The following is a 24,234-nucleotide window of genomic DNA, read 5'->3' as shown; positions in this document are numbered from 1 at the left end:
GAGAGATCCATCAGCAGCAGCATTTTTTGAGTGCCTACTGTACTAGGCATTTGGGAGCAAAGAATAAAAGTAGAAAGCAGGATCCTTGGTTTTTTTTGCTATTTACAGCCAAATTCGTGGTTGGACTTAAATAAGGGCAGGAGAGTCTATCTCCTCTTTTGCAGTCCAGTGCTTAAGGATGCTACCTGGTCTTTGAATTAGTGCACTAAACATTTGCTTGTAGTTAGGTTAGGGAAAGCCTGGGAACTGAAATGTCATTCATTCATTCATTCAATAGTATTTATTGAGCGCTTACTATGTGCAGAGCACTGTACTAAGCGCTTGGGATGAACAAGTCGGCAACAGATAGAGACAGTCCCTGCCGTTTGACGGGCTTACAGTCTAATCGGGGGAGACGATGTCCACAGTACCTGCTATCATTGATCTCCTCCTCTCATCTCCAGAGGTTCAGAGAAACATGTACTGGGTAGGTGAAATTGGGAGGTGATGCAAACCACATCTGCTGAAGTTCTACTGGAAGGAAAAGATGGGGGGGAGAAGATGGAGTAAGGCTGTTTCTGAAGCTGGGTTGTTGTGCTCTTTGAAAGTTGATAGCAATAATGTGGCCCACTATGTTTATATATTACAAAAATACATACAGCCTTCAGCCTTTGTCATGATAACCTTCTTAGTGAGTTTCCTTCCTAGCAAGGATTTCCTTCTTCAGAGGTTTGTTTTGATACAGTGAGATTCTTTGACTGTGGAATGCCCTGCCTGAATGATGATGAGGCAGAAAAGACACCCACAACAACAATGTTCTTTGTTCTGTGTTCTTATGTGGTTGTGTCTTTCTGAACTGAATATTTTCTCATGGACCTTTAGCCAACCTCCCAGCACTCAACATTCCTTCCTGCTCCCCTTTTAGAATGCAAGTTCTCTATGGCCTGAGGGCTAAGTCTTATTTATCCTTCATTACATTCTTTCCCAGCACAATTGATCAGTAAGAGCATCAGCACACAAATAGGTGCTGAATAAATACGAACGAACGAACGAACGAACGAATGAATGAATGAATGAATGAATGAATAATAACTGCTTTAGAGATTAAGATAGAGATTAAGGCTTGAAGCAGTGATGACTGTTACTAATAATAATAATTTTGGTATTTGTTAAGCGCTTACTATGTGCCGAGTACTGTTCTAAGTGCTGGGGTAGACAGAGGGGAATCAGGATGTCCCACGTGGGGCTCACAGTCAATCCCCATTTTCCAGATGAGGTAACTGAGGCACAGAGAAGTGAAGTGGACTTGCCCACAGTCACACAGCTGACAAGTGGCAGAGCTGGGATTCGAACTCATCACCTCTGACTCCAAAGCCTGTGCTCTTTCCACTGAGCCACGCTGCTTCTCTGTCTTATGATTCTATCTCTAAAACAGTATGAGGATATTATCATCCTTTCTAAGTTAGTAAAGCTTCTTGGCTCAGATTATATCCACAGGATGAACAGCAGTAAAATGCAAACGGTGAGCATGTGTGGCAAGATGGAGTGGACTATGGAACAAACATACAGAATGAATCCCAATTTGAAAGGATTCTGCCTAATGGTGATACTGAGAAATTCATTCAATTGTATTTATTGAGCACTTACTATGTGCAGAGCACTGCACTAAGCGCTTGGAATGTACAATTCGGCAACAGACAGAGACAATCCCTACCCAATAACAGGCTCACAGTCCTGCTATGTAGAAATATAATATTGGGCATTGCTTTTAGAAAAAAGATATCATGAGGTTCATGAGATGAAAGAGAGATTTAGAAATGACAAGCTCTGTAAAACAGTGACATTGACTGGATCCTAAAGGAGCAGCAGACCCCAAGTTGCCAAAGACTCATGGCCACAGGTCCCAGCCAGTTAAAGCATTCTCAAACAGTGATTCTAGAGGGTGGTTGACAAGGCAACAACCTCTCCCTAACATTAACTAAATGAAGGATCTAGAAGTATTGGTATGCATCAAGTAGCAATTCTCCAGCTACACCTAGTGTGGCTCTCATCCTTGATAGAGTTTAGTGTCTGCTTGATCACTGTGTTTTAGAGAAGGATGTAGAAGTTCTGAAGAGGATTCAGAGGCAAGGAACAATTAGGACCATCTTTACTCTCAACAAGTATTTAGAGATTTTAGAATAAGAATTAGACCAAGAAAAAAAAAGAAAAAAGAAAATAAGCCAGGAGCTTCTAACTGTTGGCAAGTTTTCTAAACATTATATCAACATAAACATGTTTAGAAACATTCCAAATGCACTCAAGGTCCACTGCAACTAGTTCTCCTCTCTCATGGTCCACAGAGGCCTTCAGTCAGTAATCATATGGTGTCTAGTGGAGGGGACCTTTCCAATTAGTGATGATGATGACATATGTTAAGTGCTTCTACATTCATGTGACTACTGAAGTTCCCAAGGATCAGTTTAGGAATGGAGACAGATTGAAGGAATGTGGGAATGGGATCAAAATGGTTTGGAAAGTTGGACATGAGGCCTGGGAGTGGTAGATGATGTGACAAATAATAATAATGCATAGTAGAGGTGAATGATGTGTATTTTGAAGAAAGGGAAAGAGAAAGTGGGGGAGGAATGGTGTAAAAGCAACACTGGAGGTCAAGACGGAAGGAAACACCTCCCCCTTTCCCAGTGAGTCTTGGGGAGTGGAAGAAGATGAGTCCCCCTCCCAAAACAGCAGCCAGGAAAACAGTGCCATCTAGAGAGAACAAGTTTTCAGTTACAAGATAATGGACATTTTTTTAGATGTCTGCTACTTGAGCATTTCTCCAAAAGACATCTTATATTTTTGTCAAATTATATCCAAACTGAACAGACATGTGTTCTCACACACCTTTTAACTTTTGCCTCTGTGGATAAAAAAGAGCACACAGAATGCATTGCTATACTTACACTGGTACTCATGGTGATAGTCATGGTCACTGCAGTTTGACAGGACTGGAAACTAGTGACAGAGTATGGTGGAAGTACTCCTCATCATAGTCTGTCAATTCCCATAAATGTAATTCCTTTAATGTCTATCTCCTCTTGCAGACTCTGAACTCCTTGCATGCCTGGAACATTTCTAAGAACTCTGTTGTATCGTACTCCTGTGCTAAACGCTGCTTAGTACAGCGCTCTGTATGCAGTAAGGACTCAATATATATCATTGATCAATTGTTTGATTGAGGGACAACTTCGGGTATGGTTCAAATTAAAATTGAAAAACAAAGGAAAAATTATACTGTGGAGTCCAAAGATAAGACAGGAGGTGAGGAGGCTTGGCAAGCGATTGGGTGAGACCAGGAAGACAGAAACAGGGGAGAAGGAGTGGTAGGAGCAGTGATCAAAAAGAGTCCTGGGGCTAGGTGGATGTATGCTAGAGAAACTCCCCAATTAATACAGGTTTAATTTGGTTATGGTTGTATTAAAGGATCGTGTATAAATATGTACATATAAACACACACACCCACTTCCCATTTAATAGATAAATGGAATGTAAAGCTTAGAATGTAAAGCTTAGACTGAGAGTTTTCGATAACAATCACTCAGTAGTATTTATTGAGCACTTCTGTGTGCAAGGCACTGTACTTAATGCTTGGTTGAGGAAAACAGAGTAAAAGTCATAAACCCTGGCCTCAAGGAAAGAATAGTAGAATAGATTCTTGATTTCTCCTTGCTCACACTCTCCACCCTTCCATGCTTTTCTTTCTTTCTTATTCCTTTCCTTTTTCTTCAGCGTTTTTTTTTCCCTCAAGTCACATATTCCTATGTCGACAGTTGGGCTATTGTTGAAAAGGAAAGTTCCTGCTTTCAAAATTGTGTGTATAATGCCTTAAGCTATTTGGAGACAGTAGAAATTTAATAAATTGAAATTTTCAGTTTAGGAACACTTTACTTTCAGTTTAGGAATACTTTACCATTATGTCTAGAAATTGTCCTCACAGAGTCTGATGAAGATAGAGTCAGTCGTCACTCCATTGTGAACTCCAGAGGCTGCTCCTACTCGGGAACAATTAATCAGTGGTATTTATTAAGTGCTTTCTGTGTTCAGAGGACTGTACTAAGTGCTCAAAAGACTACAGAGTTAGTAAACTCAATCCCGATCCACAAGGAGCTTACAGACTATAGGAACCCCTTGCCAGCCCATCACCTGGGTAACCAGTCTCTCACCACCAGGCAGGACCCTGGGCCAGCCACCTTTTCCAGCTGTTAGAAAGAAGACTGGGAAATGGAAGCAATTTGGCAGCAAAGACTGAGGAACATCAGTCCTGTTCCATCCTATTATTTCTCATCTTTATTTTTGTCCTTTACCTCTTATTTATTCTATTTCCTAATGATCCCAATGTCTGTAATGTGGTAATTTTTTCTATGTGTTTGTTCTCCCCTAAATAGGTTCTCCCCTAGATTGTAAGCCCCGGTGAGGGATAGGGATCAGCTCTGGACTGTTCATCTTGTATTCACCTCAGAAATTAGCTCCGTTCCTGGCATATAGTCAGTATTTACTAAATAACATAAATAACTGCTAACATTAATCTCATCCTTTCACACAACATAAAGTAATGCTTGTTCTCTGCTTTCCAAACTCTCCAAAAAGGCTCATCAGTTTCAACATTTTGTTGCTACAAGTGCAAAAGCTTCTGGGCATCTTTTTTTCTTTATTGAGTATTTCAGGTCCTTTGTAATAACATAAAGACATTAACACTCTCTTTGTCTTGTTCTTCTATTAGATTTATTCCATATTCTTCTTTAAATTGTATTTTTAAAACTCCTGTCAGAATGTCTAATTTATTTCCCTCCCCATTTTCAAATTGCCTTAACAATAAATTCCAATTTAGTATCCTTTTGGCCACTGCGTAATTCAAACAATTACTTTTAATCAGAAGAGTCATCCTATCAATTCTAGCCTCTCCATACAGTGCCATCAATAGAGGAGCATTCTTATTATGTATATTGCATTCAGCAGTAAAAGGGAATGACTTTTCTTTACAGCAACTGTTGTTTTGTGTGGTGTCCTTAGAAAATAAGGCTACACTCACTAGGCTTATTTTTTTCAGTTCCTTTAAAAACATTTGACATCTTAAATTAATTATTTTATTCTCCCCTATGAAAATAATAATAATAATGATAGAAGTGTGCTGAGGTAGATGTAAGATAATCAGGTCAGACAAAGTCCCTGTCCCTCATGAGGCTCACACTTTAAGTAGGAGAGAATACAGGAATTGAATTCTCATTTTCCAAATGATGAAATGGAGGCACCAAGAAGTTAAGTGACTTGTACAAGGTCACATAGCAGGCAAGAGGCAGATTCAGGTTTACAACCCAAGTCCTCTGGTTCCCATGTCCACATTATTTCAACAAGGCTACCGTGCTTCTCATAATTATGATTTTCCTAATATGGTTGTGATTACCTGCTGGATAATAAATACTTTGAGAGTGGATTATCCCAAAAATATATTCTTAAATACTTAGTTATACTCTAATAAATGTTTGATCGAAATATTTCTTTCACACCTGAAAAACTGAGAGAATTTCAGACAAAATATCCTCCTACATGAATAGTTTGGCTCCAACTATATATTTATAATCAGAAGGTCATAGGTTCTAATCCCAGATCTGCCACTTATCTGCTGGGTGACCTTGAGCAAGTCACTTTACTTCTCTCTGCCTCAGTTATCTCAATTATAAAATTGGGATTGAGACTGTGAGCTGCACAGTCCTACAAATACTTAACAAATACTTAACAACCCTAACAGCCATAACTATTATTACAAACTTTTCTTTGGTCCCTCATTTTTACTAAACTCTTGTCTGCTTCTTAAGGGAATTATACAAACCTTTCTGGTTCAATTTTTGACTTTTATATATAGCTGTGTATCACTGGATTGTGTTCTGCTTAGGTAGATGAACTTCCCAAGGGCACTGAACTCCATTTTTCAGACAAAAATATTTGATTATTTTTTTAAAAATTTCTAGTTGCAAGTGGAAACAAAACGACATTTTCTTCAGACTTTTTGTCAGTTCAGAGAACTTTACAGAATATGGGAAAACTTCCTTAATCACTTGCAAAGCCTCCTCTGGGTTGGGTTTGTCCCACAGCACTGATGTATATATTTGTAATTTATTTTAATGTCTCTTTTTCCCCCTTCATACAGTAAGTTCCTTGTGAGCAGAGAGCCTGTCTACTAAATCTGCTCTATTGTACTCTCTCAAGTCCTCAGTACAGTGGTTTCAACACAGTGCGCGCTCAGTAAAGTCATTGATTAATTGATTGATGGATCACTGCCAGAGTCATCATCATCATCATTTAGCACTTCCCAGAAGATGATCTCCAAGACTTTCGATGAAAAAATAATGACAATAATAATAATGTTTAAGTACTTCTATGTGCCAGGTATTATACTAAGCACTGGGTCAGATACAAAATAATCAGCTGGATACGGTCCCTGTCCCACATGGGGCTCACAGACAATCCCCATTTTACAGTTGAGGAAACTGAGCCCCAGAGAAGTGAAGTGAATTTCATCAGGTCACAAAGTAGACAAGTGCCAAGACTGGAATTAGAACCTAGGTCCTCTGACTCACAGGCCCAAGCTCTTTCTACTAGGCTGTGCTGATTCTCTAAAGATCACTGATGTTAAACTGGAAAAGTTAGCAGTGGACCAGCAGCTGTTACTCTACCCTGTCTCCCCACTCCAGCCATACAGTTCCAAATTGCATAAGTGCTGCAGTCATGCCTCTCCGAGCCAGCACTGTACTAGCCAGAGTTTCAACTCCTAAAGGTGAGGCTTCTAAGTTCTCATTCCAATAAATCAGTTATTCAATCAATCTATCTTATTTACTGAGTGTGTATTGTGTGTGGAGCAGTGTACTAAGTTCTTGGGAGAATATATGTGGCCTGGTGGAAAGAACATGGGCCTGGGAGTCAGAGGACCTGGGTTATTTTTTATGGTATTTGTTAAGTGCTTACAATGTGCCAGGCACATTTCTAAGTGCAGGGGTAAAAACAGGCTAATCAGATTGGACACAGTACCTATCCCACAGGAGACTCACTATCTAAATTACCATTTTATAGATGAGGTAACTGAGACCCAGAAAAGTGAAGTGATCTGTCAAGGTCACACAGCAGACAAGAGGAAGAGCCAATATTAGAATGCAGGTCTTTCTGACTGCCAACTCTAATTCTAACTCTGCCACTTACCTGCTATGTGACCTTGGGCAAGTCTCACTTTTGCTCTTCCTCAGTTCCCTCATCTGCAGAAGGGGCATACAATACTTATTTTCCCACCTACTTGGCCTACCCAATGTGGGACCTGATTATCATGTATCTACCCCAGTACTTAGAACAGTGATTAGCACATGGTAAGGGCTTCAAAATATTTTATCATTATTATTATCGTAACAATACAATACAGTTGGTTGACATGATTCCTGCCCTAAAGGAGCTTACAATCTAATAAGAAAGGCAGACATTGAAATCAATTACAGATAGGGAAGTAGGAGTATAATTATATGTACACAAGTGCTGTAGGTATTGGTAGGGGTGGAGTGTCAAAGTGCTTAAAGGGCACAGACCAAAGTGTGGAGGTGTCATAGAAAGGAGGGGGACTAGGGTGGGAAAATGAAAGAGTTGTCCAGGAAGGCTTCTTGGAGGAGGTATAATTTTAGTAGGACTTTGAAAGCGGGGAGTGTGGTGGTCTGTCACATATGAATAGGGAGGGAGATCTGTGCCAGAGGGAAGACATGGATGACGGTTGAGAGACAGGCGAGTTCAAAATATGGTAACTAAGTTGGCCTTAGAGAAGAAAAATGTAAGGGCTAAGTTGTAGTAGGCAATTAGTAATGTTGGGTAGCATGGGGAGAGAGGTTTGCTCCTCTGTACACATTTCTAAAACTGTTGAAGAACTGTGGGGGCAACTTCTGCTTTAATATGCCAACAGATATTTTTTCTCAGACTCCAGCCTGACAAGACATTGGCACTATCTGAAGATAAAACTGGAATTGTAACCACCCAGCTTTCTTCCCTCATCCTCCTGTTCAGAGCCCAAGTGGGGGGACCACCCACTGCAGATGATTCTCGGTACTTGGGCATTCACCTTTGCTCTAATAAAGAGATTTCTCTATAATGATTTCATAGCGATTGTCCTTTAAAGTTAATTCATTTTAAAAGTACTACTGAAAACAGAATCTTCTTGATAGTTTCTGCTCAGTATAACACTTCTTCCATGACCCCCTCTAATAACTTCTTTAAGAGATATGGCCTATATAATTTCTGCATCCTAATAGCCTATAAACTGCTTGTTTTTCTCTACTGTGTTAGGGTGTTTTAATTGGAAATTGTTAGCATGTTATGCAAAACATTTAGCATTGAATAACTACTTCAGATGAACCAAATCTGTAGGATACTTTTTCTAATGGGAGAGATATGTTCATTAAGAAAACAAATTAAGCAAATTCACATTAGGGTGTATTAATGTTATCAAAAAGAATCAATAGCTCAACATTCCTCAATATGTCAATATTCCTGATATGGAAGGAAATATTTCTCTCTAGGTATCATAAGCTCACTCACTAAAGGGCTGATTCAGGAAACAGGCTCTATGAAGAGCTCTGAATTCACCAAGACAATTCAGGTCTATTTCAGAGTAAAGGCAAGAAAATGTTACAGAAGAAGGGGTCATCGCTTTATGTGATTACAGTAACTTGTCAAAAATGATATCATCAACACTACACTTGATTCTGTTTTAAAGGTTAGTTGTAAAAGGATTATCACTGTTCTTTGAAAATATCAAATATAATGCTACTTTTTGAAAAAAGTGAAGCACTATAAATCCAAGAATGGATATAAAGGATATAAAGAAAATAAATTGAATACATGTTTTTAAAAAAATGCGGGATAATATTCCTTGAATGTTAATATGTCATTCATAAAACGTGTAAAGTAGAATGAAAATCCATGTACATTATTCCTACAGGCATTGATTATACCCTAAAAGCACTGGCAGAGAAAGAATAATGAAATAGCCTCACAGCTACAAATTCAATGAAAATAAAAATTCCCTTATTTTAGCCATAATGGAACAGTTACAGATAAGCTTATTGGAAAGAAGACTGATTAAATGATAAACTGAGATGTTCTGAAAGTGAGAATAGAACTTATCATATTGAATTTTACATTAAGCTTTTTCTTAAGAAGGACTAGTTCCAAACTGAGTTTAATATAGTGGTTAGATTTAACTCCAGGCAATAACAAAAGGAGCTCAAATTCATATTTCTTTTCTGAGGAGGTTTTACTGTAATTGAATACAACTGCATGCTTAGAGGCAGCTCCTATATATCCCCCAAAAAGGCAGATATTAATTCACCATAATGATATCCTAAGAAATCTAGCCCCAAGAAAATAATTGAGCAAAAATTATCTGTAGTATTTGATTTACTTAGCATTAATTATTTTTTAAGTCTACTTTTCCATTTCTCCTCCCTCTTGGCAACTCCATAAGGTTGGGTAAGATGTTTTGGATACATCTGGAGTGAATGATATGTATTCTGTAAATAGCATTTGTTAAGCACTCATATGTTCCAAACACTGTATAAGTTATACACACTTTTCTCCTGTTTACTATACTATTTTCAGAATGTTGATAAAAATTTTACAAAGCAGAAATATTGAAAAATGTGAATTGTCTTTTTGAAGGTGCTTATAAAGATAGGCTTCATGCATGATTTAAGAATGCTTTATTGTCATCTCTCTAATTAATGATAGTAGTATTTTTGTTGTTGTTTATTATTAATGGTGTTTGTTAAGCATTTACTATGTGCCAGGCACTAAATTAGCACTGGGGTAGATAAAATATAAACAGGTTGGTCACAATCCATGTCCCACATGGGGCTCACAGTCCTAATCCCCATTTTACAGAATGAGGGAACTGAGGCACAGAAAAGTGAATTGACTTGCCCAGGGTCACACAGCAGACATGTGGCAGAACTGGAAATGGAACCCAGGTTCTTTTGACTTCCATGTCTGTGCTCAGTCCACTAGGCCCTGCTACATCTTTACTTTCACTGCTTTTTAGACTACTTTTAACTCAGTGACAAGAGTACAGGCTTGGGAGTCAGAGGTCATGGGTTCTAATCCCAGTTCTGCCACTGGTCAGCTGTGTGACTCTGGGCAAGTCACGTCACTTCTCTGTGCCTCCGATACCTCACCTTAAATGGGATTTAAGACTGTGAGCCCAACGAGGGACAACCTGATCCCTTTGTATTCCCCCAGCACTTAGATCAGTGCTTCTCACATAGTAAGTGCTTAACAAATACCATAATCATACTACTAGTCCCACATTATTTTTCTATGGGCAAGCATCATGGCCTAGTGGAAAGAGCACAGGAGTGGGAGTCAGGAAACCTGGCTCCTTGTTCTAGCTCCATTCTTGGCTGCTATATAACCTTGGGCTTGTGACACTGAAGCACTTCTTTATGGATGAATTTTAGCCAATTTGGTGGTCTATATCCTTTTCAGTGTATTTTTAGTTTTCCATAAAGTTTACGATCCCATCTCAAAGTCTTTTAAAAATCAATTTGAAATTGAATAGTGGAAAATGAGGCAGTGATATTTTCTAGATCCTTGTGATAGCAGACTGAATAATAGTCAATCAATCAATGGTATTTTTTGAGAACCTAGGGTGTGCAGAGCACAGTACTAAGTGCTTTGGAGAGTACAAAAGAGTACAAGTAAACATGCTCCCTGTCCACAAAGAACTTACACTCTACAGTCTGTCAGGAATTTGAGTTCTAAACACATTACCAAAGAAAATGTGGCTTTTCAGAGCTCACACAGTGGAAAATGTGCTTCTGGTTGACCTTTCCAACCAGCCAACATGACACCTTTCTATTTTCCACACCGGAATGACTGATGAGAAGCAGCATAGTCTAGTGGAATGAGCATGGGACTGGGAGTCAAAGGACCTGTGTTCTATTCTCGACTCTGCCACTTCTCTGCTGCATGACCCTGGACAAGTCCCTTAATTCTCTGAACCTTGGTTACCTCATCTGTAAAATGGGAATTAAGACTGTGAGCCCCATGTGGGGCAGAGTCTGTGTCTAACCCAATTATCTAGTATGTACCCCAGCACTTAGTACAGTGCCTGGCACATAGTAAGCACTTAACAAATATCATTAACAAAGAACAACACCACAATAATATTAATTATGACATTAATGGTAAAGTATTCTTAAATCATCAATGAAGCCTTTTTATAAACACTTTCAAAAAAGCAATTCAAGCTTTTCAATATTTCTGCTTAGTAAGCATTATCACCTTTCTGAAAATAGTACAGTAAATAAGAGAAAGATGTTTATAACTTAAACATTGCTTGGCATATATTAAGTACTTAATACCATAAAAAAAAGCCTCATTTCTGAGACTTCAGGACCAAGAACCAGAGTAGAATATCCGATTGTGCAGTGTCACTGACTTTCCAACAGTTGAGCAAAGCAAGTGGTAGCTGCTATTTCATTTCCAAACATAGGCCCCGTGTTCCCAATATGTTATGTGCACATTGGCCTGTAGGTATTTAAATTGTGTCAGTGCATTGTAAGCATCCCCCTTCTCCAGATATCAGACATGGTGTTCCATCAGGAATCAGCACTGGCTCCCCTCCACACCATCAAGGAGCATCCATCCCAATGTGCCTTCCACCACCCTTTCAGGAAAGAGAACTCACCATGGCCCAAGACCTCCACAAAACCCTGAGAAGACTGGTGGCTGCTGCTGTAGTTGCTATGGCTGGGGGGTGCTTAGACTTGATGCCACAAGGAGCCTGGAATTCTTCTCTAGCCATATCACCCTGCAGATTTTTTTGATGTTGTATGTTCATCCTTGTCTAGTATCTTTTTAATGTTTCATTGTTTCAGCACTCCTGATGTGACTAACTCCCATGAAAGCATTTATAGTCTTAGATTTTCTGTCCTAGTCTTGGCTAGGGACTAATTCTCTCCCAACCCTTACTACAGTGTTCTGCTCATAGTGAGTGCTTAATAAATATTATTATTATTACTACTACTACTCTTTTGGGTTCCAAGGTAGGTTGATGCATTTTGCATTACAAACCATTAATCAGGACAAATCATCCAAGATGATAGGATAAATAGGAGGTTCATAACGGTTACTGATCTATAGTCTCAGCTGAAATTATTAGCTTGCCCAATCAAGGACTTTCTGTGAAGTCCCACAGAAGGTAGGACTCAGATATGGGGAGAAGATTGTCCACTGAAGGCACGTGTGATGTGGTTTCCTGCAAAAAAAAAAAAATATGTGGGCGAAGGGGTAAGTGTTTGTGCATGGCTTCTACCACTGGACCAGGGGACAGGGTTAAGGTGGAGGGCTGTGTGGGTGAAGAGGGTTGCAAGCATGTAGCTTCCACCAAAATGGAAGTTGGAGCATGAAAAGCGAGAAAGCACCTGTGGCTCCTGGTCAAGTCCTTATAGTGCTATCTGGGCCAGGGACCACTGCCTGGAATCCCTCCACTAGACTGGAAGCTCACTATAGGCAGAGAATGTTTCTGTTACATTGTTATATTGTACTCTGCCAAAATCTTAGTACAGTGCTCTGCATTCAGTAAGTGCTTTCTAAATATAATTGACATATCAGATTGTGTCAGATGGGTGGGGGTGGAGGCGGTACCATGTTTGATCATAGTCAAACCCTTTTCCTTTGGGATTGGTAGAACTGATAGGACAGCCAGATAAATTTGTAATCCAACCAAGCACCTCTTATGCAAATCACACTCTTGTACATTCAATCGTATTTACTGAGTGCTCACTGTGTGCAAAGCACCGTACTAAGCACTTAGGAGAGTACAATATAATGATAAACAGGCACATTCCCTGCCATCAAAGACCCCTCTCTTGTCAGTCATGTTCCCACTGGGGATGAGAGTGTAGTGAGTGAGCAAACTATCACGAGTGAATGAGTGAACGAGTGAACTTTGCCCACATCAGCCAGCTGCCAGCAGAACCAGGTCTGGAACTCGGGCCTGCTAAATAAGAAAACAGATTTTTTTTCCACTGGACCATCATGGAACTATTCTCCACATTAAAGAGACACCTAAATAACCACCAAGAAAATGGAAGAAAATGCTGCAATCTTACAAAATTACTACTTTGACCCATTCTAGAGACCCTCTTCCAGTTCTGTAAGCTACACATGTCAAACTCAGAGAAACTCAGAAACTAGTGGTAAGATTGGCTCCAAAGAGTTTTGTATTCGTTAACGGACTGGTAAACAAAACTTTTCTAATAGGATATGTAGAAATAAAATCCTTCTAGTAAATGAAGTAGTTGAGGGGGGTTGGGAAACAAAGTGTCATTCTAAGTGTAGATACAAAAAGAAATACCCTTGGGAAGACTTTAGTGATTTAGGAAAATTGCCTATTTCTTGATGTTCATTTGTACAATTTCTTTACAAGTTCATGAAGTCAAATACTACAAATCTATGCATAGTCCCTCTTCTCTTTTTGAGAAGAAATGTAGTTACACCCAATCATTTTCCCTAAACTTTAGCACTTTGAACGAAACCAGCTCATGCAGAGAAACCTCTTGGCACTTTTAATTAGAAGGTAATTCAGTTGTCATTGTTGGGAGAAAAAAGCACTAAATTGAGAATGACAAAAAAAAACAATAAAAAGCTAGACAATGACCTTGATTGCAACCTAGATTTTTCACTAAACATTACACAAATCTTCACAAGTGACTGATTCATGAATTATTTTGGCATGCATAATAAAAATTGAGTTAGATTTGCTGTCTTGTGTACAAAATGAGATGAAAACTTTTTTAAGATAATATGCTAACAGTTCTTCCTTATTATGAAATTAAATGTGTCATTTACCATTGAGTATAAAATATCAGAGGTGTAACAATAAATCATGTCATTTGCTTAAAATCTCTCATCAAGGATTCATAAAAATAACCACAGAATGCTTCATCAAGCCATGCTATGGAAAATGATACATTAAAATGGGGCTTTACAATAATCAATCAATTAATAGTATTTATTGAGCACTTGCTCTGTACAGAATGCTGCATTCAGCAGTCAGAAGAGTACAGTACAATTGGTAGACAAGAACCCTCTCTCAGGGAGTTAACAGTCCAGTGGGGGAGGAAATGTAGATTTGTTGTACTTGGAATATTTTTTTCTGAAGCAGTGGGGCAGTTTCTACATAAAAAAATCACAATTGGATTTCAAAAGTATTAAGAATTCCATGTAAATATTTAAAATCTTACCTAGAAAACCAAAGTCACACCACAGAATCATAGAAAAGACATGTGCTCTGAAGTTAACTCTGGCATTGTCATTAAGTGCTGTATATGCTTTTTCTCCCATTGAGATCAATCAAACAATCAGTGGTACTTATTGAGTGCTTTCTAAGTGCAGAGGATTGTATTAAGTAAGAAGCAGCATGGCACAGTGGAAGCATGGGCTTAGGAGTCAGAGATCTTGGTTTCTAATCCCGGTTCCCCCCTCTTGTCAACCTTATGACTTTGGGCAAGTCACTTAACTTCTTTGTGCCTCAGTTGCCTCATCTGTAAAATGGGGATTAAGACTGTGAGCCCCATGTGGGACAACCTGATTACCTTGTATCTGCCCCAGTGCTTAGGACAGTGCTTGGCACATAGTAAGTCCTTAACAAATACCATCATTTTCATAATACAACAAAATTAGCAGCTATGTTCCCTTTTCATAATGAGCTTACAATCTAGATGAGGAGAGTGACATTAATATAAATAATCTATAATATATAATTTAAAGATATGTATGTGATGCTGTGGGGTGGGGATGGGGTGAATATCAAATTTTCAGGGTCACAGATTGAAGTACATAAATGATGCAGAAGGGACAACAAGTCAGGGAAAAGATGGCTTAATCAGGGAAAGCCTCTTGGAGGAGATCTTAACAAGGGGATGAAAAGATATCAATCATCCTTAATCAATCTATTGCATTTATTGAGCACTTACTGTCTGCAGAGTAAGACAGTATTTGGGTGAGTACAATATAACAGAGTTGGTAGACGTGTTCCCTGCCCACAATGAGCTTAAGTCTGGAAGAGGAGTCAGACGTTTATATCAGTAAATGAATTACAGGTATGTACATAAGTTCTGTGGGGCTGTGGGAAGGATGATGAATAAAGTGTGCAAAACCAAATCCAAGAGTGACAAAGGAAAAGAATGGAAAAAGAGGGAATGGGGGTTTAGTCAGGGAAGATCTCTTGGAGGAGATGTGTTTTTAATGAGGCTTTGAAGATGACAAGAGTGAACATTTGTTGGATATGAAGATCGAGAGAGTTCCCTGACCAAGTCCTCATTTCCTCTTCTCCCTTTTTCTTCTGCATCATCCTTGAACTTGGATTTTCTCCATTAATGATAATGATGGTATTTGTTAAGTGCGTACTATGTGCAAAGCACTGTTCTAAGTTCTGGAGGGATACAAGGTGATCAGGTGATCGTCTCCCTCGTTCGCCCCACACATCCTATCCGTTACCAAGACCTGCCGGTTTCACCTTTACAATATCGCCAAGATCCGCCCTTTCCTCTCCACCCAAACGGCTACCTTACTGCTACAGGCTCTCGTTATATCCCGGCTAGGCTACTGTGTCAGCCTTCTCTCTGATCTCCCTTCCTCCTCTCTCTCCCTGCTCCAGTCTATTCTTCACTCTGCTGCCCGGCTCATCTTCCTGCAGAAATGATCTGGGCATGTCACTCCCCTTCTTAAACACCTCCAGTGGTAGCCTATCAATCTCCGCTCCAAACAAAAACTCCTCACTCTAGGCTTCAAGGCTCTCCATCACCTTGCCCCTTCCTACCTCTCCTCCCTTCTCTCTGTCTACTGCCCATCCCGCATGCTCCGCTCCTCTGCCGCCCACCTCCTCACCATTCCTAGGTCTCACCTATCCCACCGTCGACCCCTGGGCCACGTCCTCCTGCGGTCCTGGAACGTCCTCCCTCCTCACCTCCGCCAAACTAATTCTCTTCCCCTCTTCAAAACCCTACTTAAAACTCACCTCCTCCAAGAGGCCTTCCCAGACTGAGCTCCTCTTCTCCCTCTACTCCCTCTACCACCCCCCCCTTCACCTCTCCGCAGCTTAACCCTCTTTTCCCCCCATTTCCCTCTGCTCCTCCCCCTCTCCCTTGCCATCCCCTCAGCACTGTACTCGTCTGCTCAATTGTATATATTTTCATTACCCTATTTATTTTGTTAATGAAATGTACATCGCCTTGATTCTATTTAGTTGCCATTGTTTTTACGAGATGTTCTTCCCCTTGACTATTTATTGCCATTGTTCTTGTCTGTCTGTTTCCCCCGATTAGACTGTAAGCCCGTCAAACGGCAGGGACTGTCTCTATCTGTTGCCGACTTGTTCATCCCAAGCGCTTAGTACAGTGCTCTGCACATAGTAAGCGCTCAATAAATACCATTGAATGAATGAATGAATCAGGTTGTCCTACGCGGGGTTCACAGTCTTAATCCCCATTTAACAGATGAGGGAACTGAGGCACAGAGAAGTTAAGTAATTTGCCCAAAGTCATACAGTTGACAAGGAGCAGAGCTGGGATTAGAACACATGACCTCTGACTCCCAAGCCTGGGCTCTTTCCACTGAACCTCACCCCTCCCTCAGCTCCACAGCAATTATGTACCTATCTGTAATACATTTATTTATATTATTGTGTGTCTCCCCTTTTAGGCTGTATGCTTTCTGCATACTTTCTTACATTTTACTCACCCAAGCGCTTAACACAGTAAGCACCAATAAATATAACTGATTGATTGCAAGAGGTTCAGTGAGTCAGTTGGTATTAGAGGAGCAGTGTGAAGGCTCAACTATAGTAGGAATCAGCTCCTCCTCCCTTCCATGTCACTTTAACAAGCTCCCTTTGTTTCCTCCTCCCCTCCCTGCCCCACAGCACTTATTTATATATGTATATATCTATAAATCTATTTATTCAATTTGATATCTGTTTACTTGTTTTGATGTCTGTCTTCCCACACCCCACCCAGACTGTAAACCCATTGTGGGCAGGGATTATCTCTCTTTATTGTTGTATTGTGCTTTCCAAGCACTTAATACTGTTCTCTGCACACAGTAAGCACTCAGTAAATACCACTAAATGAATGAATGAATGAATGAAAGCTGACAGGTTGAATACGTGGGTTGAATGAGATAGATGAGTCGAGGAGAATACCAGTGTTACGGGTTTGTGAGAGAGGGATGATGGTGGTGCTGTCTACACTGATGGCAAAGTGAGGGAGTTGATAGGGTTGGGGGGGGAAGATAAGGAATTCTGTTTTGGACATGTTAAGTTTTAGGTGTCAGCAGGACATCCAGGTAGACATGTCCTGAAGGCAGGAAGAAATTCAAGACTACAGAGAAGGAGAGATCAGGGCTGGAGATGTAGTTTTTTTGTATCATTCTTATAGAGATGGTAGTTGAAGCCATGGGTGCAAATGAGTTTGCTGAAGTACTGAATGTAGATAGAAAAGAGAGGGGGACCCAGAACAGAGCCTTGATAATAATAATTATAATAACAACTGTGGTATTTCTTTAGTGCTTATTTTGTGCCAGGCACCGTGTAAGCACTGAGATATGAGACAAACAGAGCCTTGATAATAATAATTATAATAACAACTGTGGTATTTCTTTAGTGCTTATTTTGTGCCAGGCACCGTGTAAGCACTGAGATATGAGACAATAGGGTCAGACACAGTCCCTGTCTCACATGGCGCTCACAGACTTCGTTCTCATTTTACAGATGAGATATATGAGGCACAGATAATTTAAGTGACTTGCCCAAGTTCACACAGCAGACAAGTGGTGGAGCCAGGATTAGAACCCAGATCCTCTAACTCCCAGGCCTGGGTTCTTTCCACCAAGCCACACCGCTTCTCTAACTAAATCTTGAAGTACTCCAACCATTAATTGGTAGGAGACAGAGGAGGAGCCCATGAAAGAGACTGAGAATGAGCAGCCAGAGAGATAGGAGGAGAACCAGTAGAGGACATTGTCAGTGAAACCAAGGTTGTGTAATGTTTCCAGAAGAAGGGTGTGGGTGAAAGTGTCAAAGACATTTAAGAGGTCAAGAAGGATTAGGATGGAGTATTCTTAAGAAAGATTTTCAAAAAATGCAGTTATCAATGTAATTTACAGTAAAGTAGGAGAATACGATAATGAACATTCAAATTTCCTCTCTTGAACAATCAGGGACCTCACATGGCAAGTGGTATTTGGGTCACTAAAATAGCTGGAATTCAATCCAAACTGTTAAGATACATCAGAGTTTCAAAATAGACATTCTCCCTGTGATCAAACAGGCACTAATAGTCCAGGCTTCTACTACATAATTCAATTATCAAGGCATTTAAAATGGTCAGGATCCAATTTCCAAAAACACAGATGTTTTAGGAATTTTAGTATTTTGCTTAGGTGTGGAAAAATTATGATGCAAAGGAAATGCATTGTGATGCTTATAAAGCACATACTAGGAGCTAAGCTCGGGGGAAGATGCAAGATAATCAAATTGGAGAGAGTCTCTGTTCCAAATGAGGCAGTTCCTGTTTCAAGATCTATTCTATCCCCATTATATAGATGAAGAGATTAATAATCAACAGGTTAAATAACTTGCCCAATTAAGTCAACCTGTCATTCATATTTATTGAGCACTTACTGTGTGCAGAGCACAATGAGTTTACAGTCTAGAGGGGGAGACAGACAATAATATAAATTTTAAAAAATTACATATATGTATATAAATGCTGGGAGGCTGGGAGAGGGGATGAATAAAGGGAGCAAGTCAGGACAATGCAGAAGAGAGTGGGAGAAGAGGAGAGGAGGACTTAGTCAGGGAAGGCTTTATGGAAGAGATGTGCCTTCAGTAAGGCTTTGGAGAGAGGCAAAGTAATTGTCTCTCAGATGTGAGGAGGAAGGATATTCTAGCCAGAGTAGGGCATAGGCAAAAAGTAGGCAGTGAGATAGAGGAGATCGAGCTGCACTGAGAAAGGTAGCATTAGAGGAGCCAAATGTGTGGGCTGGGTTGTCCTAGGACAGTAGTGAGGTGAGGTAGGAGGAGACAAGATGATTGAGTGCTTTAAAGCCAATAGTGAGGAGTTAACATTTGATGAGGATATCAGTGGGCAGCTACTGGAGTTTCTTGAGGAGAGGGGAGTCAGTCATTCAGTCACTCTGTCAGTCAGCCATTCAATCATATTTATTGACTGCTAACACTGTGCAGAGTACTGTACTAAGCATTTGGGAAAGTACAATACAAGAATAAACAGACACATTCCTTTTCTCCTCAAGGACCTTATTGCCTAGAGTGGGAGGTAGACATTAACATTAACAATGAGAGAGTGGCAAAACTGATATCAATGAATCAATCAATTATATTTATTGGGCACTTACTGCACTTACTATGTGCAGAACACTGTACTAAGCACTTGGAAGAGTACAATAGAACAGAGTTAGAAAACATGTTCCATGCCCATAACAGTTTGTTTCCTGAATAGCAATCCCATGCTTTTTCCACTTAGCTACATAGAGTCCTTGCCTTTTGCCCACTAAATTCTGGGAGATCCTTGAAATTCTAGCAGTACTGAGAATCACCAAAATGGTGTCACTTCATATGCTAGTGTCTTAAGACTAGAATTTATCACTTGATATTGTTCAGTTCATCTCATCCAAAAAGGATTTCCCCCTTCCCAAATATCTGGTCAACTATTGTATAGAAATGAGTTCTAGGAACACAGATCATGTTGGCAAATAATTAACCAGTCTGATTCACAGAGGAAATATGGTATTAATCGTTCCAAGACAGGAAAAAGAAAACTGAGCTGACTTACTTTATTTAAGCAACTTAGTTTAACTGAAGCAAGAAAAAAAAAGTAAGAATTTTCAGAAAAATGAGTACTGCAAATTTATTCCTGTAAATGCTTGGGAGAAAATACAATCATTTGGTGGCCTCCTAATTGAGCTTTAGCAATATTACATCATCAGAACAATCTTTACTTTTTAATCACCTACCAAAGACAGGATAGATAGTCATAAGTCCTTACCAACTATCTTTGTTCGAGAACCTGACAATAATAACGTGTCAGAAGAAAAGTACTATCTTCTCTTCAGTCAGCCACAGATATTTCTGCAATCAATTAATCCTATTTATTATGCACCTACTGGATGACCACCACACTAAACATTTGGATGCATGACACAGAGGTAGAAAACACTCTGATCTACAGGTGCTCACAAAAATTATTTATAGATAATAGAGAGAGGAGAAATGGTGCTGATGCAACTGGAATAATAAAAGTAAGTAAAGTTGGATAGGGGAATAAATAAGTCTGTTGGCCAAAATGTGCAGATGCATATTGATACATATACATCACAGTAGGAAGATGTGGTTGGATCATAAATGCAGGCCAGAAAGGACATAGGCTCTAAACATCCAGAAGACAAATTATAGGGAAAAGACAAACGTGCCTTGATAATTTATAGGAAGGAGAGATCGTTTGTAAGGACATTGAAATTACTGTGTGGGAAAAGAAACTGTAGTGCTCAAGAGAGGGAAATCATTTGTTTATAAAATATGGAAGTGGATTTTTGTCAGAAGCCTGAGAATCATGGCAGAAAAATACAGGTTTTTGGTTTGTAAATACCAAGCAAGCTTGGCCAGCGAACAGTTGGGGTTTATCACTTTAAGGTTTCCAAATATTTTCTCTACCTCATCTGAAATTAATAAGACTTTTAAAATGTTGATTGGAATTATGAATCTGCTACCTCAATTAAAGTGCCCATGTTCTGTCTGACATTTTACTGAGAGCTTTAAAGTCACCTTCATTAATGATTCCTACCAAATAAATCCCGAGATGAATTGATAGCCTATTACAGACATTTCAGAGATTACACCAATCTTCACAGCAGTGTCTTTAGCCAAAAAAGACATAGAATGATAATAATCATAATACTAATAATGGCATTTGTTAAGTGCTTACTATGTGCCAAGCACTGTTCTAAGCACTGCGGGGGCGGGGGGGAATACAAGGTGATCAGGATGTCCCATGTGGGGCTCGCAGTCTTAATCCTCCTTTACAGATGAGGTAACTGAGGCACAGAGAAGTGAAGTGACTTGCCCAAAGTCACCCAGCTGACAAGTGGGGGAGCCGGGATTAGAACCCATAACCTCTGTTGCCCAAGCCCGGTCTCTTTCCACTGAGCCATGCTGCTTCTCTGATAGATAGAGTGAGAGAGTGTTCACCCAATCCCAACCTAAACCTTATTTAAAATATGCTGCTGATTGTTATTCCTATGTTATATATAGTATATTATCTGAATTCTGTATGTAATTTATTTACATTAGTGTTTGTCTCCCCCTTTAGACTATAAGCTTGTAGTGGGCAGGGAATGTGTCTGTTATTGTACTCTTCCAAGCACTTAGTACAGTGCTCTGCACACAGGAAATGCTCAATAAATATGACTGAATGAATGAATGAATGACTATTTAGAGATCAGATTTAAAGAGACAAGGCTGATTTATCAAGCTATTGCTTTGTTCACCAAAGCTTTTGGATTCTGTGTCTCTTCCCAACTTAATTATCTCCCTCATCAGATGTTAAGGTTTTTGAGGACAGGAATCATGTCTTCTAAATCTATTTTCTCTCTCTGATGCCCCTCTGCTTCCTGATTCTGGGTCTTGTTTTATTATCTGTGGTGTACTAGCTCCACATAGGATTCTTGATATGTGCATACTTAAAAATTCTTCATATATGCATTCCATTACCTCCAAAACTGAATTTTCCAGAGATTAAGTTGAAGCAGCAATAGAATTATAAATGGAATATTCAAATAAAAAGAAAATATATAGCCCCCCAAGTCTTTCTAGGTTTTTGTTGTTGTTTTTGTTTTGTTTTGAAATGGTATGTGTAAGGTGCATTCTATGGATCAAGCACAACTAATCACTGGGGTAGATACCAGCTAAACAGGTTGGGCAAGTTCCACAAGATATTTCCTTGTAAGGGTTAATGTTCCTTCTCAATTCCCTACCAGTGGCCTTTTCATTTTCTGGGAGAACTATAGGAAACTGAACTTCCTTCAGAAAACATTCAGAACAACAGTACATTCTGTGTACCTAACCTGTGCACAGCATTAACTTAATTAAGTGCTCGGATTAAAATAAAAGCATTGTATTTAGACACTGGATTGTCATGCACAATTTTCTTCCCCCACATCCCACTCACACTCTCCCACACACAATACAGCAAACAGCTCTCCATTTCCTCATGCTCCATTTCCTATTCCCACTATGTTTCTCTTTCCCATTGCCCCCCTGCTCTCTCTTCGTGCCACCTCTGGGAAAGAACTGGTAATATAAGCACAAGGAAAAACCGATATGATGATATTTACCCATGGTTGGACCACAAACTAGAATAGTTTTTGTAGGATCAGATTCCTCAACAAAGCTCCTAAATTCCGCAACAAACTTTGTTGCATAGTCAGAGCTGGTTGGAAATACATAAGAAAGGAAGAATAATGAGTCTGAGTATAAGCACTTAGTACAAGCAGCAGCATGGGAGAGAGTTGAAGGCAGAGAAGGAGGCAATGGTAATCCAATTCCATTTTTTTTAACCAAAAAAACGCTATGGATATACTAACAGAACAAATGCAGATGGACATGAGGCATTCTGGGAGAGATGTGTCCAAGGTATCTCTGTGGGTCAAAGACAACTCGACAGCATAAAACAAGAGGAGAGAGGAAAGCAACCTAAAGGACTCTTCTGGGTCACAGGCCCACACAGTCTACTCATCAAGAATCAGAATCTCCATCCCTCCACAATGCACGCACCCCCACCCACGACACACACACAGTTTTCAAATCCCCAGGGAGTAAATTAGTTTGCCATCAGAGGCAGAATCCTACATGGCCATTTCTGAGAATTTCTGCTTCTTGAGGAGCAAAAATGGAAGGACTGAAAAAAAAACCCTTTGTAGCTGGTGGAAACCAGATTAGAATTCTCACAAGAATTCCGAAGGCAAACATTAGCATCAAAATCACCTGGAGTATAGCAATGCCCCCGGTTATACAGAGAGGAACATATTTTAAATACTCTGTTAGACAAAGCCAGGGAAGGAGTGGGAGGCAGAATGGGAGGCATAAGGTGAAGACAGGGGTCAGCAATGTAGGTTGGGGGTTATGCCATCTACATGTCCCTTGGTGCCCCACCATACAGAGCCCAACTGTACCCCTAATAGGGTGTCTCCTGCTTCTCTGGAGGTCACTGAGAAACACCTCTACTTTCATAAGCCCCTCCTGCTGAATTCTTTTCTTCTGGCTCAATTAGCACTCTGAAAATCGGAAACCCTACTCACTTGATAATTTTTTTAACTTCTCCAAAATGTAAATTATTTTTCTATACTTCTTATGGTGGAGGAGGAGTAACTCTTGTTTCTGCTTGCATCTTCTTCATCCCCTAAAGCCCACCGGCCCCCGAGAAGGCTATTAGGTGATACAGAACACTGGCAACAGCAGGACATTTTGGGGGGGTGGGGGGGGCATAACAGAGCTCTGAAAGGAGCAGGAGGAGGAGTGTATGTAAGATTCCCTCCTTTCACTCTCCCTCAGAACCCAGCCCCGGGCTGCGCCTCACACATGCATTGAAAATGGGAAAAGAGCACAATTTAAGTATTTGTAAGTGTTCTTCGTGTTCGTCTTTGTTCATCCTCCTCCACCCAACCTGTTTCTCCACATCCATCTTCCCCCAGAGCGAAACAAGGAGGAGAATCCTGTTGGGCAGAGCCAAAAGCAGGACAGCTATCTATTATTTAATTCCTAAAAAAATTGAAAATGGGAGAAGAACATAAATGAAGTCTTGGTAAATTATCTCCTCTGCCTGCTCCCCCACCCCCATTTCTCCATCTATCTTGCCTCCAGAACAAGGTTCATCCTCCAGCATCCTGGCCTGGCTCAAAAACACTATGAGTCTTCCTAGGTCTTGGATGAATCTGTACTGCATCACATGACTGGTGTTCTAATTAGTGTCAGATTGTATCACATGACTGGGAAAGAGGGAAGATGGCACCACGATGGACCATAGTTCAGCCCCTTTGCCTTATGAACGGTAGAATTGATCAGTAGAACTGACAACTTTGTAAGCCAATCAAACACCTCTTATGCAAATTAAATTT

The 24,234-nt window shown here is 40.0% G+C and overlaps 1 long non-coding RNA gene across 4 annotated transcripts in view; it reads right to left on the bottom strand.

Annotated features, from left to right (window-relative positions):
• Window positions 1–24,234, bottom strand: part of LOC103168902 — a 49,193-nt gene that overhangs the window by 9,723 nt on the left and 15,236 nt on the right. For 2 of the 4 annotated variants that reach the window (XR_485561.3, XR_001604252.3), the window contains exons 2-3: window positions 3,932–4,013; window positions 411–510 (exon numbers count right to left, since the gene is read on the bottom strand). This is a non-coding gene — a long non-coding RNA (uncharacterized LOC103168902). Of the gene's footprint in view, window positions 1–410; window positions 514–3,931; window positions 4,014–24,234 lie in introns of all 4 variants that reach the window. The other 2 variants (XR_003758775.2, XR_003758774.2) reach the window with 2 other exon arrangements.

This window comes from Ornithorhynchus anatinus, chromosome 4, assembly GCF_004115215.2.
Source record: "Ornithorhynchus anatinus isolate Pmale09 chromosome 4, mOrnAna1.pri.v4, whole genome shotgun sequence".
Lineage (NCBI taxonomy): Eukaryota > Metazoa > Chordata > Mammalia > Monotremata > Ornithorhynchidae > Ornithorhynchus > Ornithorhynchus anatinus.
The sequence above is the reverse complement of the archived record's forward strand: the minus strand, read 5'-3'. Positions and strand labels throughout refer to the sequence as shown.